This window comes from Cotesia typhae, unplaced genomic scaffold (genome assembly GCF_013202065.1).
Source record: "Cotesia typhae breed Kobodo isofemale line unplaced genomic scaffold, CoteBio_Ctyphae contig_17, whole genome shotgun sequence".
Classification (NCBI taxonomy): domain Eukaryota; kingdom Metazoa; phylum Arthropoda; class Insecta; order Hymenoptera; family Braconidae; genus Cotesia; species Cotesia typhae.
This window is the reverse complement of record NW_027423724.1, coordinates 447,308-464,647: the sequence shown is the minus strand read 5'-3', so window position 1 is coordinate 464,647 and position 17,340 is coordinate 447,308. Positions and strand designations below refer to the sequence as shown.

Below are 17,340 nucleotides of genomic sequence, written 5' to 3'. Positions count from 1 at the left end.
CGCTCGTCCCCCCAAGGCCGGAGATAATTTTATTTTCGGTCTTGTGAGTCATAAAGCAGCAAAACTTTTCATAATTCGGATAATTTTACTGATTTTCATTATACTATCAACTATCTATTAAGGTAGGAAAAATTTTTTTTTTTTGTATTTTAGATTAGATTATTTGTTCAAACTGTTGACTCGTTTTTGGCATGAAGAACTTTACTATTATTTTTGTAAAACGAAATTATATAGGAAAGAAAGGATTCTATTATAATTTTAAAGTTATTTCTTACTTTTTCCGCAAAAGAGCCATCGGTTTGATTATGTAATAATTCTTTCGTTGATGCTGGGTTTTTCTTCTAAATTGGTGATTTGTAGTCTCTTAATCGGAATGTTTTTGGTTTCTTTGGTGTTTTGACGATCTCTGGAGCTTCTTTGGTTGTTATTTTAGCTTTCGTGGAGACGTTCATCTCGTTGTCGACATCGGTTCTTGTTGGAAGTGGTTCGTTGGCTTCTGGCAGGCTTGATGATTTTTCTTCGAATGTTTTCAGTTCGATTACGACTGGTTTTTCGTCTTTTCTGCTGGTCTGGCGAGGTTTCAATAGAAATCGGCGGACAGTTTTTGTATGGCTATCCCCCCAATTATAAGTGATATTATTCCAACAGTTGATACTGTTCCTATAGTTATCTTCCGACTAATTTCTTCTTTTTGATGATCCAGGGCAATTAGTGACATTTTCTCTTCGTTTTCTTCCAATCCTTGGCCCCAAGGTTCGAATTTGTCGATAATCGTAGCTGGATCTTGATTCTGTGCGAACGAATTTGGAGCTGCGTTGTTGGTTTTCAGGCTCGAGTTTAACGTTTCTAAGGATAGGTTAAAACTCGGGGCAATGAGGTCTATCTTTGTTGATTCTCTGGCAATCCCACGAATAGTGTATTCGTTACACGTCGCTTGGCATCCCTGATGGATATGTATCAGGCCGGTGCTATTAATTACCTGATTTTCGGCAGTTTGTCCTGGACATCTCCATTGAATATTTTCCTCCTTGCACGTCGAATATGCCCAGGTGTTTTTCTCGTTCATTTTTATCCAAGTTAATTTGCATTTTGGAATTATTCTTATATTACAATTCCGTAGATTTTTGGTTTTCGGATTCATCAATAATTCCATCTCGCAATCTACCTCGTTCACCAACTTGGTTGTTTTGGACACGAGGTCTGGTGGGCATGCCATGTCTGGTCCGATTGGCTTGCAGTTGTTGATATAATCTTGTTCAGCGAGAAAATATTCATCAAACGATGGTTCTGACACGAGATATTTCGATGTTGGTTGAATTGTCAATGTTGATATTTGGTCTCCAATTTTCTCAGGCTTGGGAAGTGATTTCAGCTCATATGCTAACCATGGCGTCTGATCGAATAGTGGAACTGTAATTATTATCAGGAAATGTCCATTTGTTTTTCCTGTTTCCACTGTGGACACCCTGGCTAGTGTATTGATGTCCATGTGATTCAGAGGTTGAGGTGGGTTCAGCGTCGGGTGTTTTTTCATCATGTCAGCGGTTGCTTGATGCAGTTGTTTGGCTGACACTGTTAAATAGGTGAGTCTACCCCATTTCGCTTCTTCTATAATCTTTTCTGCGTTGTTTAGAATACGTAGATGGTTGGTCATCAGGTGAATATGTTCGTCTCCAGCCATTGAGAACAATTGGATTCTTTGTAGATCGCTCAATTGTTTATTTATTGCATGCTTGAGGTAGGCTGATGTTCGGACCAGTTCCTTGATCCTCTCGGTTATGTTTGATTCGTGTTTAAGGATCTCATTTATTTCACTCTTGATGATGTGAGTGTTGTTTTGGGATAGGTGTATTAATTCCCTATTGTTTTGATATAGATTGTCTATTTCCTTGATGATGTGCTCTTTGTCGCTGTAGTCCATGGTCCCAAACAGTTCTCGAGCTATTGTACCTACGAATCCGAACCAGGGGCTCTTTTTGTGCGGTTTTGTGAGTCGAATTCTTCTAGTTGTGGGTCCTCGAGGAGTTGTCTTAGCCGATGTTGAGCTTGTTGAAGTTCTGCTTGTATTTCTCTATGGCTGTTGACCCTCAAATATGATGTGCAGATTGAATGATTGAATTTCGTTGAGCATATTCCGTAGGCTTCCCATAAACTTTGGTTCGAATGTGGATACATATTCACCAGTTTGTCGATGTTGATCGAACTAATGAGTTGCCATTCTTCGCGGATCAGATGTATTTTCTTGAATGGATCGTAGAGTAGGCCTGGGTTGGCCTCCATTGGCTTTATTTTCGTTTCTCCTGCGCTCCATGCCAGATACTCCAGTCCCAAGAAGAGAAGTAGTACGGTGTTCATGTTGAAATTGTATTGGCTCTTATATACTGAAACAAACAACTTGGGTTTCTTTTTAGTCAAATTTTTCGCGGCTGGCTGGTTTAGCCTTATTCGGGTGGAGTAATTTTCGTTTCCCATTTTCTTTTTCTATTATTAAATTTCCCATTTCATTTATTTCGACTATTTCGTATGGACCGGTATAGTAAAGGTCTAATTTATTTTTCTAGGTTCCTTCAACGTGTATATGAGGTCTCCTACACTAAATTTTGTTGGGTGTATATGTTTGTCGAATCGGATTTTAGACTCGTGTTTAGCTCTCGTTAAATTTTCCGCAGATATTCGTTGAATTTCGGAAATTCGACTAATTAAGTCTGCTAGATAATCGTTATATGATTCGATTTTACTGAAGTCCGGAAATTGAGTTGGACTTCGGGCTTTTCTTCCGTACAAAATTTCGTATGGTGTAAATTTTGTGGCTGTGTGCACGGTGGTGTTATAATTCAACATTGCCATTGGGACATACCGATCCCAGTTACTGAATTTATCTACATAAGCCCGGAGGTAGTCGATTAAAGGCTGGTGAGATCGTTCCAAGGCTCCGTTCGATTGTGGATAGTATGAGGAAGTTGTTATTCTTTGAATTCTCAGTGCTTTGGCTAGCTGTTGAATTAATTTGCTTGTAAATGAGGTGCCCTTATCTGATAGAATTACGCGAGGGCACCCATAAAGAGCGATATAATGATTTAACAGGGCATCTGCAACAGTTACTGCTCTGATATCAGGGAGAGGAACTGCCGCAGCTGCTTTAGAAAAATTATCCTGGATCGTTAGGATGTGTACATTTCCGTCAGGGGTCATGGGCAGGGGTCCTACCGTATCTATACTAATTTTTTCGAAAGGTTCGAAGGGTGTGTCTGTGATGAACATAGGCTGTTTGGTTTTTATTCGCGTGAGTTTATTTTTCTGGCATATCTCGCATGCTCGTATATAATTGTAGATTTTATCTTTCATTCCTGGCCAGTAATATTTTTCGCGAATACGCCAATATGTTTTTACCACACCTTTGTGGCCCCCTATTAGGCTGTTATGATTTTCCTCAATTATTTTTGTTCGAAGGGATTCGTCTGGTACCTCGACGTTCCCTTCGCACAAGGTAATTGTTATTGGACAGTCTCTTAGTTCGTGTAATAAATAGGCTTTTATGTCTAAGTCGTCAAATTCGTCCCCCTGCTTTGCACAGCGAAACGAATGAATGTCGTGTTTGTGCATTGACTGTCGAAGATTTCTCAATCCTTCGATCAGGTCGATAGGGTCTAATTTTTCGAAATGTTTTGTTTTGATAAATACCGTAAAGATTTTACAACGACCTAGCTTGGTGACGAATACGTCCCCCCCTTTTGTAGGCTTTGAGGCGTGAAGGTCATCGGCATTTATAAATTTTAAGTCGCGGAGCAGTTTCGCTACGGGTTTTATTATTTCGCAATCAGCTGCTAAAAAGTGTACTAAGTGGTCTCGAGCGTAAGTAAGCCCGTCTCGGCTGGTTGAAAATTTGATTTTTATGTCGGACCCTTTTGGCGGTATACTTTCGTCTGAACTCGAGGGTGAAGATATTCTTGGTCGATGGCGCCTTTCGGCAAAAATATCTTCAGCCTCTTCGAAAGTTGGAGGGTCGTAGGCGACAAATGGTGGTCCGAATCGGCTGTTCCCTACGTCATCCCCCACTGTTTTATTCCCGCTTGTAGTTGTTTCGCGTCTAATTTTATTGGAATCGCTAGGCTTTTCCGAATTGCTAAGTGATTTAATATTATTATTAGCCTGTGAATTATTTAGTTTTGATTCCGTTTCGATAAGTGTGTTATTGGGGTTGGCCGATTCGGTTCCGGCCCTTTCGGTTATTGCTTCGCCGTTTTCGTCTACGATTTGGCCGCTAACATGGTCATAATGGATCCCCATGGCCGCTAATTCATCGGGAATGAGGACTCTTCCGAAGATTGGGGTTCGGGGTTCTGGACCGTCTCCTAAATATCCCGCGAATCGCGATCTGTTTACGTTCTGGGGAGTGAAAGTATTTATGTTTGACTCATTTCTATCGTATGTATCGGTGACGTTTCTGAAATTAATGTCGTCTGTTTCAGTCGAGGGCTCCGGTTCTATGATGATGGGCTTTTCTGCTCCGCTGGAATCTCCGCTTTTTCCGGTTTCTTCTGGACTGATATCGCTGCTTGATCCTTCCTCAGGGTTTTCGCTGTTGTCTCTTAGAAATTCGTCGACATTAATTTCGGTTGCAGTGTCATTGTCTAACGAGTCTTCTTCGTTACTCCAGAGTGGAGGCATTTTGCTGAGTGCTTGGCGGATTGTTTTTGCTATCTCAGAACTTGTTCGTTTTAATTCGGCTAACTCTTGGGGAGTGTAGTTGAATATCGCTTCTTCTCGTCGGATTTTCTCTAGAGCTCGCTCCCGATGGGTGTTTTCCGGTGGTGGCCGTCTTTTGAGGAGTTCATCAAACATTTCTATTAATTCGTGCTTTGACCGTCGTTTTTGTGGAACCCTTATTTCGCTGTCACTTTCAGCTGCTTCATCCTTCTCTGCCTCGTCGTCCCCCTCTTGGCCAATGTCAGGTGTTTTATTACTTGTGCTTGGTCCTGGCGGGAAAACCTCGTCGTCCCCCTGTTCTTCATTTCCGGCTTCTTGAATCTTCGGATCTTCTGAGGTTATATCTAGATCGCTGGTTTCGTGATAATTCACTTTTGGTGGGACTCGTGTTTTTCCCATTTCTCTTTTCCTAAGTCGAGAGGCAATTGTTTCTCTTACTTCGGGAGCGCTGCTGACTCGTGGTCTATTTTTTGATTCGATAGGGCGACCGGGGCGTTTGACCGATTGGATCGCCTCTTCATCCGAGAGATTTTTATTTAATCTTTTTGGTTTTGTTAAAGCAGAAATCGGTAACGCTAGAGGATTATTTTCGGTATTATTATTTATTGTGAGTTCTGGAGATTCTGGACGCCCTTCCGGGTTGTAAGAGAGCCCTTCCGCGTATTGCTCGGTGATCTTATGCCGGACTACGACGTTAAATTTGTATCTACTTAATTTAGAGCGCCATTTAGCTTGTCTTTCGGTGACAGTTGCACTATCCCTTAACCAGGTAACGCAAGGGCTACTAGTTATTAGAGTAAAATGTTTTTGTAGATACGGTCGGAATTGTTGAATTGCGTAAACTATTGCAAGGCATTGTTTTTCTACGTCAGTATATCGGGTTTCGGTGTCGTGAAATACCCTTGAAACGCAAGAGACTATTTTTCTCCATCTTTTTCCGGATCGTCCCCCACTGTCGTCGCTTGACTGAGAATTCCGGATATTCCCGAGTCCGACGCATGGACAGCTAGGATGAAAGGTTTGTTAAAATCTGGGTATTTAAGGAAAGAATCTTCGCAGAGGGCATTTTTGATATCGTCAAATGCCGTTTGCGCTTCTTCAGTCCATATGAAAGGTTTCGTTTTTCGCGTAAGATCTGTTATGGGCTTAGCCCTTTCCGCGAAATTTTGGATGAATCTACGATAATAATTGGCGAGTCCCATAAATTTTCTGGCTTCTGTATGATTTCTAGGTCGCGACGCGTTTTTGAGTGATGAAATTTTTTTCGGGTCTGGTTTTATACCCTCTTTTGTTATTACGTGACCCAAATAGTCTACTTCCGGGCAGAGAAATTTACATTTTTCAGGTTGGAGAGTGAGACCCGCTTCTCTCAATCTATTGAATAATCTTTGCACTCTCACCCCATGTTCTTCTAGGGTTTTACCATAGCTAACTAAATCGTCGATATAAATAAATAATTCCGTCCCTTTTAACCCGCTTAAGGTGGAATCCATCATTCGTTGGAAGATAGATGGAGCGCATTCTAGGCCAAAAGGCATGCAACAATATTCCCAGTGGCCATCTGGGGTCGAAAATGCCGTTTTTGGCGCATCCGCGGGATGCATTGGGACCTGGTGGAAACCCATGGCGAGATCGAAGACGCTGAAGAAGTTAGCGTCGCCTAACTGGTCTAAAATATCGATAATTAGAGGTAGAGGATAGGCATCTCCTCTAGTGATTTTATTTAGTTGCCTGAAGTCGATAACCATTCTATATTTTTTTATAGAAGGATCATTAGATTTTTTTGGTACGATCCACAAAGGTGAGTTGTACGGAGAGTTAGATTTTCGAATTATTCCCTGTTTTTCGAGATTTTCGACCTGCCTGGAGATTTCTTCCCGATGTTCTGGGGAAATCGATACTGTTTTATTCTCACCGGTTCATTGGTGGTGGTTTCAATCCTGCAGGTGAAATTTTTCGAGCAACCCAGCTTGTCTCCGGGAAGATGAAAGACGTCGTGATTTTTTCTATGAGCTCTTGGACTTGTTCTTTTTCTTCTTCATTTAGATGACCTAGGGGTACTTTCTGAAGTATGGTCTTAATGCGTACTTCCGGATTGGCTATACGACTAGAATTTTCGATGGAAGGGTCATCGGACTCGTCCCCGTCTGAACTAGGGTTACTGAACTCGAAATCTTCGAGTGCTTGGGGTCCGATGTCTATGTCGACTGGATTTGAATTAAGATTAATGACCATACACGTGGCGTAACCGTCCTCTACCTTGACGACGGCCTCTCCTCCAAGGACTCCATCCGGAAGTTTCATTCGAGGGAGATATCCCTCGTTCTTTTCGAAGTCTTGGACTGGTATTGCTACTACCATTTTCATACGAGGTGGTACTGTGTAGCTTGAAGAGGGCTTTGTTTTAAGGCTAAAAGAGGTTGTTTTTGTTGGAGAAGATAACAAAACCAAAGTTTGATTGTCATACGAGATTTCAGCTTTTTCGGTTTCAAGGAAATTGTTTCCCAGGATTCCCACTCCGGGAATGGTAAATCCTCCCGACAAACCTGAAATTCGACTTCGATATGGAGAATTTTCAATTTAACTACTCCTAGGGTCTCAAAGGTACTGTCGCTGAGGCCTCGGAATTTTCTAGCTTTTCTGGTGTCGATAATTGTTTCAGGTTTTAACGCGGATACATTGACGAGGCATACATCCCCGCCTGTATCGATGAGGAATCGCTGGTAGTTACCTAGGAGCAGATTACACGAGATATATACCTTTGGCCCAGTTCCTAGAGCGAGGATCTTTTGCTCGGGGAACCTTCGTGGGTTGATGATCGGTATTGGTTGAATAGGTCTGTTTTTCATTACTAGAGTATTCCAGTAAAACGAGATAGTTACGCGATTTTGAATGAAAAATTCGTTTCCGAGAATAGCTTTATAACCGCCGGGTGGTTTTGGTACGAGATGGAACGTGATTTTAACTCCGAATATTTTTAGACTGATAGAACCTCCGGTTATAGGCATTGAGCTTGTAGCTATACCTCCAACTGCTCCTGTATCTTCGATGTTACAGGGGACTTCGTCGCACAGTTCTTCGATGCAGAGTAAGTTAAGGTCGGAACCGGTGTCGAGAAGGGCGTTTACTCCGCCTTTTCGAAGTCCTGGACTACGTAGATGGACTGTAGGGCCTCTTCCTGTAGTTAGGCACTTTGGTTCGTCCTCGCCTGGGCTCGTAGCTCTCCTGCGGTCATCAATTGAGGATTCTGCTGTCCTGCTGGTGACGTCAAGTTGTTTTGGATTGGTTGTTGTTCTGGTCTCGGTAGAGACATTGGTTCCGTCATAGTCGATTGATGTTCTAAGACCTGCTTCTGGGAATTTTGCAGGATTGATCGAGGGTATTGATTTTGATAATTTCGGTATTGACTCCTTGGATATTGCTGATAATTGTTGGGAGTCCTCGCTGAAGTAGACGGAGACTGGACGGGCATACTCGCCATTGTCTCCGGTTGACGAGCGCCCGATCCGTTTAAAGGATCGTACGTGTCTCGACGTTCTCCTTTTGGGCAAAATGGACAGTTACAAATTATCGTTGGGTCCGATTTGTGCCGTAATTTTGCCTCTTCCGAATCTTCGTCTTCTTCAAAGCGTACCGCCCTCTTAGTAGGACCTGGTACTCCTGGATGGAAACGATTTTGGTTATAATTTTGGAAAGGTCGCGGTTGATAATAATTTTGAGTCTTAGGCATATATTGTGTATTTCGCTCGGTTCCGAACGTGAAAGTAGAGCCCATCATTTGTTGTTCTACTTGATAACCCGCGCCGTAGTGACTGTCAGGAGCGTAGTCTTCATATGTGTCGGGAAATGGGTCATCGTAATACCGAGGAGCGCTTATTCTTGGACCTTGACTATATTCTTGATATGCCAAGGTGCGGGGTAATTCGCGATAATTGCCACGATCGTCATAATCACGAGAAGATCTCGGCATTTGCGGATAATGTCGGTTACCATCTTGTCCGGGTCGTCGGTGAAATTCCACTGAGGGTGGAAGTGATTCTCCGGGAGTGAGTCCATCATCTCTCATAGATCGTCTTCGTTCCGGTCTTCTATACGCGTCGTTTTCGATGGCGAGATACATGTCATTTAACGTTTCGGCTCTTCTTATTTTACATAGGCACCGTAAGAAGTCTGGTAGGTATTCGTATAGGGTAGTAGCCGCTGTTTTCTCAAATGTACGTTTTACTACGGCCCTATCAGCTTCGGGAGCATTGAGCTCTATACGACGAACCATCTCGCTTAGCCGGTAATAAAAGTCTTCGATGTTTTCCGTATCTTTTGGGGCCGCAGCAGCTAGATTTTTCTGCCACATGATATATGGGTCGCCTCTCTTGAGTTTTCGACCTAGGACTAGTAAGATATCTTCTACCGAGCCTAATTCGACATGTTCAACCAATCTCTTGGCTCGTCCATATAGTTTTTGGGCTATACGACGGGCGAAGAAGTCTTGGTTGTCTGCTGGGATGCTCGGTAGCCAATTTCTTACTATCCCATCGAACAAATCGAAATCTTTTACTGCGTTTGGCCCTTCCCCGTTAAAATAGGGAGGGCATCGTGTAGCTCTTTGGCCAATGTTTGAATTTGAGTGTTAAGAAGTTCCTCGTTTATAGAGGTGTCTACGCGGAAAGTTCTCCTAGCCATGATTCCGAACGGAAAATCGTTCGAACAAGGGACAAAAAACGTTCCTTCTTCGTCCTCGAAGGGTTCCACGGTTCTAGTGTGATCTAACTTGAAGTAAAATTTGACTATTCTGGGTAAAGTTTGAATTTAGACGAAGGTTGGGAAGGAACTTTTCGCTCGAAGAACTCAAAATAAAGGAAAAATTAAAAATCGAATTTTATTTGATTTAAATCGCGATGTATTTTTATCGGTCACTAGGTAAGTAGGTCGCAGCTGTTGAGTGCAATAACCGGAGGAAAAGATTAGCTATCGTGTATATAGAGTTACAGAATATTGAGTACGGACGGATAGACACGGAAGAGTTGAAGGACGTGTGTTTACTATAAGCAATTTCAAGATAGTAATAAAGGAAGAATCAAATATTTTACTCAGACAGTAATGAATAAAATTGAAAGGAAATTCTAACACCTTGACCAATTCCTAGTTTCCAGCAAAAAAATTTTGAATTTTATTATTAGTTTTATATAAAAAAATTGAATATAAAAAAATTTTAAATATAAAAATCTCAGACGAAATTTCAAATAAGATTGGAGTAAAATTACACCAATGTATGAACACTAAAGACTGAAGTTAAATTTAAATTTCGCTTACTCAGCGGAATGTAAGATAATGAATTAATGTAAGTTCTATAACAAGATTTTATAATAACAAAAAAAATTTCTAATAGTTTTCTATTTATGTGAGCTCTTTGGAGTTCAATTTTCGAAGATTTGAAAGAAAGATGAGCGGATAAGAATTTAGGTTTTTAGGTTCGAGGTGTGGATTTAGGGTCGATCGGATGGAGTTTGTACTCGAACGGCGCTTTGATGGGGGCTTGGATTTGGCGAATCTTTAATATTGTTTCGTAAAGTTCCGCGACGGCTTTAACGTTTTCTATAATCTTTGGCCCACCAGCCTTTTTATCGGTTACGTTCTTCGCGGGTTCAGTATCTTCTTCCCAATATTTAGTTTCTATCAACGGGCGGTGATATACCTTGCCGTTGATAAAATCTGAATGAACTTGTTTTAAGTGATATCGATAGCCCGAACGTCTATTCTTTCCCATCGGCTCTTTAAAGTTTTCAAAAAAATTTCTACAGCATCAAAAATAAAAACGTCAAGTAGTCGACGCAGTAACCGATCGCAAACCAAAATTTTGTAAATAAATTGATTTCCCCAAAAAAATTTTTTTATTTTAAAATTTCGGGTCACGACAATATAATTCGATTTCTAGGGGAAGGGAGAAAAATTTCTTATGGTATTCGTAACCGTGTACCCAAAAAAAACTTTTAATATTACAAACGAGGGAAAGAAATTTCAACAAAAATATTCAGTATCACAAAAATTATATACAAAAAAAAATGTTGTTATTCAAATAGTAGCCTCTCGTGTCAGCAGAGATTCCGAAGAGAAAGGGAAAAAATTTTATATATATAAAAACAAATAGATAAAAAAATTTCGAATTTTTTTTTTTTTTTTTTTTTTTTAAATTTTCTTTCTTATTTTGGTAAAAATTTTATTTTTAGCCAGATAAAGTGTGATCGAGGGAAGGTGCTAAATTCAAAGCACCCTTCCCAAGAGTTAAGTTTTTGAAAGTTTTCTCAGCTAAAGAAAGTGCTGTTAAGCACCCTTCCAGAACTGGAAACCTTTGTGTAGAGAAGGTGCTAAATTCAAAGCACCCTTCTCGTAATGTGTAAGTATAAGTGTAAAGGGTTCAAAATAATTTTTACCCAAAATAAGTCCTTGTTAACTAATTTCTAAAAATAGATTAAAATGATGAAAGAAGACAAAATGAACTTCTATAAATAAAATTCGAGTAATAGAAGTTAAAATAGTATCCGTAAACTGCTTAATTAGTAAACAAAAATTCTTTAAACGGACGTGCAATATTTCTGCTGACAAGAGATACACGTGCGAGTTCCGCGTGATGCGAACCGCACCTCGGATAAAGAAACGTCAGCGAATCTTTATTTTATTATTAGATTAAGAAAGGAAAATTATAGGAATGAAAAAGATGATTTAGAATGAAAAGAAATGATTTTATTTTAAATTTTATAACTCCAAAAAAAAATGCAAACTAAATTCTTTAGCGAATTATAAGAAAATTTTGGTGTGAACAAAAAAATTTGTTAAGCAAAATTTTGAATTTCTGGAGTTAATGATATATATGAAAAGATTTTTCGAATTTTAAATAAGACTTGAAAATTTATAAAATTTAAGAATAAAAGAAACTGATAAATTTAGTTTTTAAGAGAGAGATTTTAAACTGTCAAAATTAAAATTTACTTAACAGTGGAATTTACTCGATTTTAATAAGAACTTAGATAGTTCGAAAACGAAAAGAAGAATAATTTTTAGAGAATTTAAATTTTCTCAAACGAAAGTTAAATAATTTCGTACTCGAATCCCACCGCTGCCACCAGTGTTCTTTATGTTATGTCCAAGGGCGTTTAAGTGGTAGCGTAAACGGTGGAGGTTTGGACTAACGGCTTAAAGAATACGCAACGGAGTTTTTAATTCCGTTGTTTTAATTATTTATGTGGGACGTTTTCGACGGACGAATTTACCACGCCTTCGTTTGAGACTGATTACGGAATTTTATTAAGAAAAGGTGTACTTACTCTTTGCAGGATTTTTAATTATTACCGGATCCGTGATTCCGGGGCTGCTGTTAGCGCCTTTTCCTGGGTTGGGCCCTCTGATCGGTCCTTGCGGCGGATAGAGTAGGATGGATTGGGCTGCTTATTTTTACGAAATGAATTGATTCGAACAAATTTCACTTCTCTTGACATTTATTTTTATAGACACTAAAACTCTTACACTTTAACAAATATGAATTTTAACGTAATTTAATTAAATGAATTTTATTAATTTGATTGAGCTAACGTCCTCCAGTCCCCCGTAGGGTAAAGTGCGCAAAACTAGCTTTTAAGAAATTTTGAATAACTTAATGACCGGATTCTCGCCTAAGTGCAGAGCAAATTAGAACTTGGAGATTCCGGTTCTTTAGGATTTATTTACTGGCCGAATTCTCGCCTAAGTGCAGGGCAAATTAGAACTTTAAGAATGCGACTCTCTAAGATACTTAAAATTAGTACGTGGCCTGCCGGTTAAACCGCGTCCAAACTTCCTTTAAGTGCAGTGCAAATTAAAGCAAAGGACTCTACAAGGCACGGGCCCGTCAATTAAACGCGGAAGTCGAATTAATTAACAAAGACCGGGAGCGGTCTCCGTTTCTCGTTTTTAAATGCTCGCGGTGCTGAGTTTGCAGAAGTCCCCGCTAGTCAACCAGCAGTCGCGTAGCTTATATTTTATTGTGGCTTTCGCGCATGGAGAAGTCTTCCATCTGCGCGGGTGATTTAAATTTAAAGAAAAATTTTGGGGTGGACATAACACCGTCTATGATTGTTGAATTATTAAATGACCAGAAAAAACTATGAAAAAGATTATAGTTTCAATTTAGACCTCGAATAACTTCAAAACCGTTAGAATTATCAAAAAATGATGAGAGACCTTTTTTGTAGACCGTTAAATTTTGCATTAGAAAAAATATTTTTTGATGTGATTTGTTGGTTAGTTTATGACGTAAAAAATTCCAAAGTAAAAATATAACTTTTCCCATGTTATTTTCCTTTAAAACTTTGACCGTCGGGGGGCGCCGGTTAATATTAAAATTAAGAGCTATAACTTGGCATGATTTTTTTTTTATAGATTTTGAACCGATTTTGAACTATCGTGAAAAAAATTTCAAAAAACCCAACATAAGGACCACCCTAATATATATATATATATATATATATATATATATATATATATATATATATATATATATATATATGACAGAGGTTAAGCTTAAATAACTTGAAAACTTGAAAAATAAAATAAAAAACATGATCACGCCCACGTGTTATTATTTTGAAAAATGCAATCAAACACTGAGGTTGACTTTGATTATTTTAGAAAAATAAATACCACAATCAACATTCAAGTATTAGAAAAAATTGATACCATCATTACACCCACGTGTTAGTGTATTAAAAAATACAATCAAAAACTGAGGTTAATTTTAAATAATGTAGAAAAATAAATACCATACTTACACCTAAGTATTAGAAAAAGAGATGTAATTACTTACTTTTTTCATAAATTCACTTGAATTAGAATTAAAATAAACCCTTTGATTTTGCTGATCACTTCAATATAACATATATATATATATATATATATATATATATATATATATATATATATATATATATATATATATATATATATATATATATATATATATATATTTATCACGTCACTATAGAGCGCTGGGAATAAAATAAGCGTGCAAGAGAAAAACGGTCAAGTATATTGGTAGGAGTAAGTCCGTTAAAACGATATGCTATTGGTAAATGGCAATTGCATGACACCAGCTAGTGGTCAAAGTCATCACTACTCAAAGCGGGTCATGGGCTCTTATGGAAGTCGATGCAATCGTCACGTGGATTTAAAAAAAGTAACTACTCAAAACTGGCCGCAAAATACATCGGAGACATTTCCAAACCCCTACTCCGCTGGAGAAAGTATACTTCGAATCACGCGTGATAGGGATCAAAAATAGATGGCGCGTAACGGAAAAATGTGACGCGTAACGAAAAAACTATACTAAATTTTTTTCGAACCTCGATAAAGAAGTTTCACTTCAAAAATTATCTACGACCGCATCATGCTGGCAGTTTCGGCAGGACGAGGTGGATTCTTTTTTTTAGATGCACCAGGTGGGACTGGCAAAACATTTCTTATTTCGCTACTTCTTGCCGAGATACGATCAAAAAATGGCATCGCATTGGCCGTTGCATCTTCTGGCATTGCAGCAACTTTATTAGATGGAGGCAGAACAGCTCATTCAGCATTTAAGCTGCCGTTAAACATTCAAAATAATCCAGATGCAATGTGCAACATAAAAAAACAATCATCTATGGCCACAGTGCTGAAACAATGTAAAATTATTATCTGGGATGAATGCACTATGGCACACAAACATTCGCTTGAAGCATTGGATAGGACATTAAAGGATATAAAAAACAACGATAAACTATTTGGCGGCACTTTGTTACTCCTTTCAGGTGATTTCAGACAAACACTTCCCGTTATTCCGCGTTCAACCTACGCTGATGAAATCAACGCGAGGTTAAAATCATCGCGACTATGGCGTAATGTTGAAAAAGTCCAACTGACGGTGAACATGCGCGTTCAAATGCTTCAGGATCCATCCGCCGAAACTTTCTCTAAACAACTGTTAGATATTGGCGATGGGAAAGTTGCTGTACATGAAAACACTGGATGCATAAAATTACAGACGGACTTCTGCACAATCATCGACTCGCAAAATAGTCTCATCGATCACATATTTCCCGACGTACACACACAATATGCAAATCATAAGTGGCTGGCAGAAAGAGCGATCTTGGCAGCTAAAAATGTGGACGTCAATGGGTTAAATTTAAAGATACAACAGCTGTTGCCTGGGGACTTGGTGTCATATAAATCTATCGATGCAGTTTGCGATACCAACGGGACTGTGAATTATCCAATTGAGTTCTTAAATTCATTGGATTTGCCAGGCATGCCACCACATCATTTACAATTGAAGATTGGATCTCCGATTATTCTACTTCGAAACTTAGACTCACCACGGCTATGTAATGGCACACGATTAGTCATTAAAAAATTAATGAAAAACGTTATTGAAGCCATCATCTTGAATGGCAAGTTTCACTGCGAAAATGTGTTGCTGCCACGAATCCCTATGATTCCTACAATTGAATTCAAACGCACTCAATTCCCAATTAGATTGGCATTCGCTATGACAATCAATAAGTCACAAGGACAAACATTATCTGTATGTGGCTTAGATTTGGAAACACCGTGCTTCTCCCACGGACAACTATATGTGGGATGTTCTCGCGTGGGAAAACCATCCAGTTTGTTTGTGTTAGCTAAAGACGGACTAACCAAAAATATTGTACACTCTATTGCGCTAAGAGATTAATTTTTTTTTTTTTTCAACTGCCATAATTGATAGTAAAAATATAAATATTTATTTTTGATGTTTAGATAGCTATGAAAGACTGTTATTTAAAATATATTCGTTACTCTAATAAAGATTTATTTATTAACCCAAATAAAACATAGTTTTATTCTTTATAATGCATTCGATTATAAATACTTCCCCGCACACTTATAGTAGATAATTATTTTTACTTAACTATAAAAATGTTTCCTAGAAATAACATACATGGCAAAACAACGTTTGCCAGGTCAGCTAGTAGACTTATATATGATTATATTTGGGGTTATAACAGCCAGGTATGATCAGATCTAACTATATATAGACTTATATATAAATGGATCTGATCAGATCTAATTATGTATGGGGTCATATGTAATTATATATAATTATATATGACATCATATATAATTAGACAAAAACTTTTTTCATCGGCAAATTAGTCTGATATATAGGTAATTCCACTAAATTATGGTATGGTATGTATGCATGTATGCATGTATGTATGTATGAATGTATATATTAGGGTGCTTTTTTTTTGACTATTTTTTTTTCGTTCTCATAGTGAAAATTTGTTGCAAGTACCAAAAAATAAAATTCCCTGAGAATTTGAGCCCTTAATATTAATATTAAGTACTCAACCAACGCGTGTAATGAGTTCCCATTTCCAATGCACGTAAAACTTTATTTTTTAATTTACCGGTAAGAAAATCGGAGATTTTCAATAGTCAGGAAGTTATTGTTTTCACCCCGTTTTGCCAAAAACGAGTTTTCATCAGATCTCGACGTTTTAAGGTCTCAGGAAGCTTCTCTGACTACTCTCGCGATGGTGTGTGTGTGTGTGTGTGTGTGTGTGTGTGTGTGGATGTCGACTTCTCATAACTTTTGAACGGCTTGACCGATTCTATCACGGTTGACGCCAATCGAGAGGGCTTGACTGAACTTAGATTTTTAATATGGTTTGAATCGTTTCGGACCGGTAGATTTTCAGAAATCTTAAAAAAACAACGAAAAAAAAATTTTTTCAAATCTGGTTTTTTTTAACAACTTTTAAACGGCTCCACCAATCGATTTCAAAAACTAATCAGCTCTTAACATTGAATAACCACGTCGATTGCCACCAAGCCGGTCAAAATCGGTTGATTCGTTCGTGAGTTATCGTTGACGAAAAAAATCGACAAAAAGTGTTTTATTTGGATTGCACCAAAATTCCCGGTCTAATCAATTTGTGTTTAAATGTACATCATAGAATTTAAAAAACTGCGTCGAATGCCGCTAACCGCGTGGAAATCGGTTCATTCATTCAAAAGTTATTGTGGTTTAAAAATTAAAAAAACAGTGATTTAATAAACACCAATCAAACTTTTGAGCTCGGAGAGCTCAAAACTACACGAAAATTAGATTTTTGAGTTCGAAGAAATCAAAAATACAATAAGTGCAATTTTGAGCGCTTAGTTACGAAAGTAGTTGGAAGTTGCAGGAATGGCCTTCAGGGTCAACCGTTTTCCTAATTTTTTTCTTTTGAATTTTATGACTCAGTGGCATTCAATAGGATTATTATCTATGACTCGGATAGGTATTTCTAAGAATTAAACGCTCTATAAAAGTCCCATTGCGACAACGTTATAACTTACACCTGCGGGGTAGTACGGGCCACTAAAGCTAATTTTTTCATAAAATTCGAGTTTTTTTGTAACTATCTCGTAAACAACACTAGCTACAGAAAAAATAATAATGTCAGACTTGTAGATAATTTAATTTTCTACAAAAAAGGTCCTTAGCAGCAAATCGTGAAGAATGATACTTTTTGGGATATAGAGGTTTTAAGTTGAGGTAGTATGGAATTTTTTAGTTAAATTGTGAAATAAATTAATTTC

At 38.3% G+C, this 17,340-nt stretch overlaps 1 protein-coding gene across 1 annotated transcript in view; it reads right to left on the bottom strand.

Moving 5' to 3' along the window:
* The window catches only part of Ninac (STKc_myosinIII_N_like and MYSc_Myo21 domain-containing protein ninaC), a 1,002,000-nt gene that overhangs the window by 917,348 nt on the left and 67,312 nt on the right, over positions 1–17,340 (bottom strand). The window lies entirely within an intron of this gene.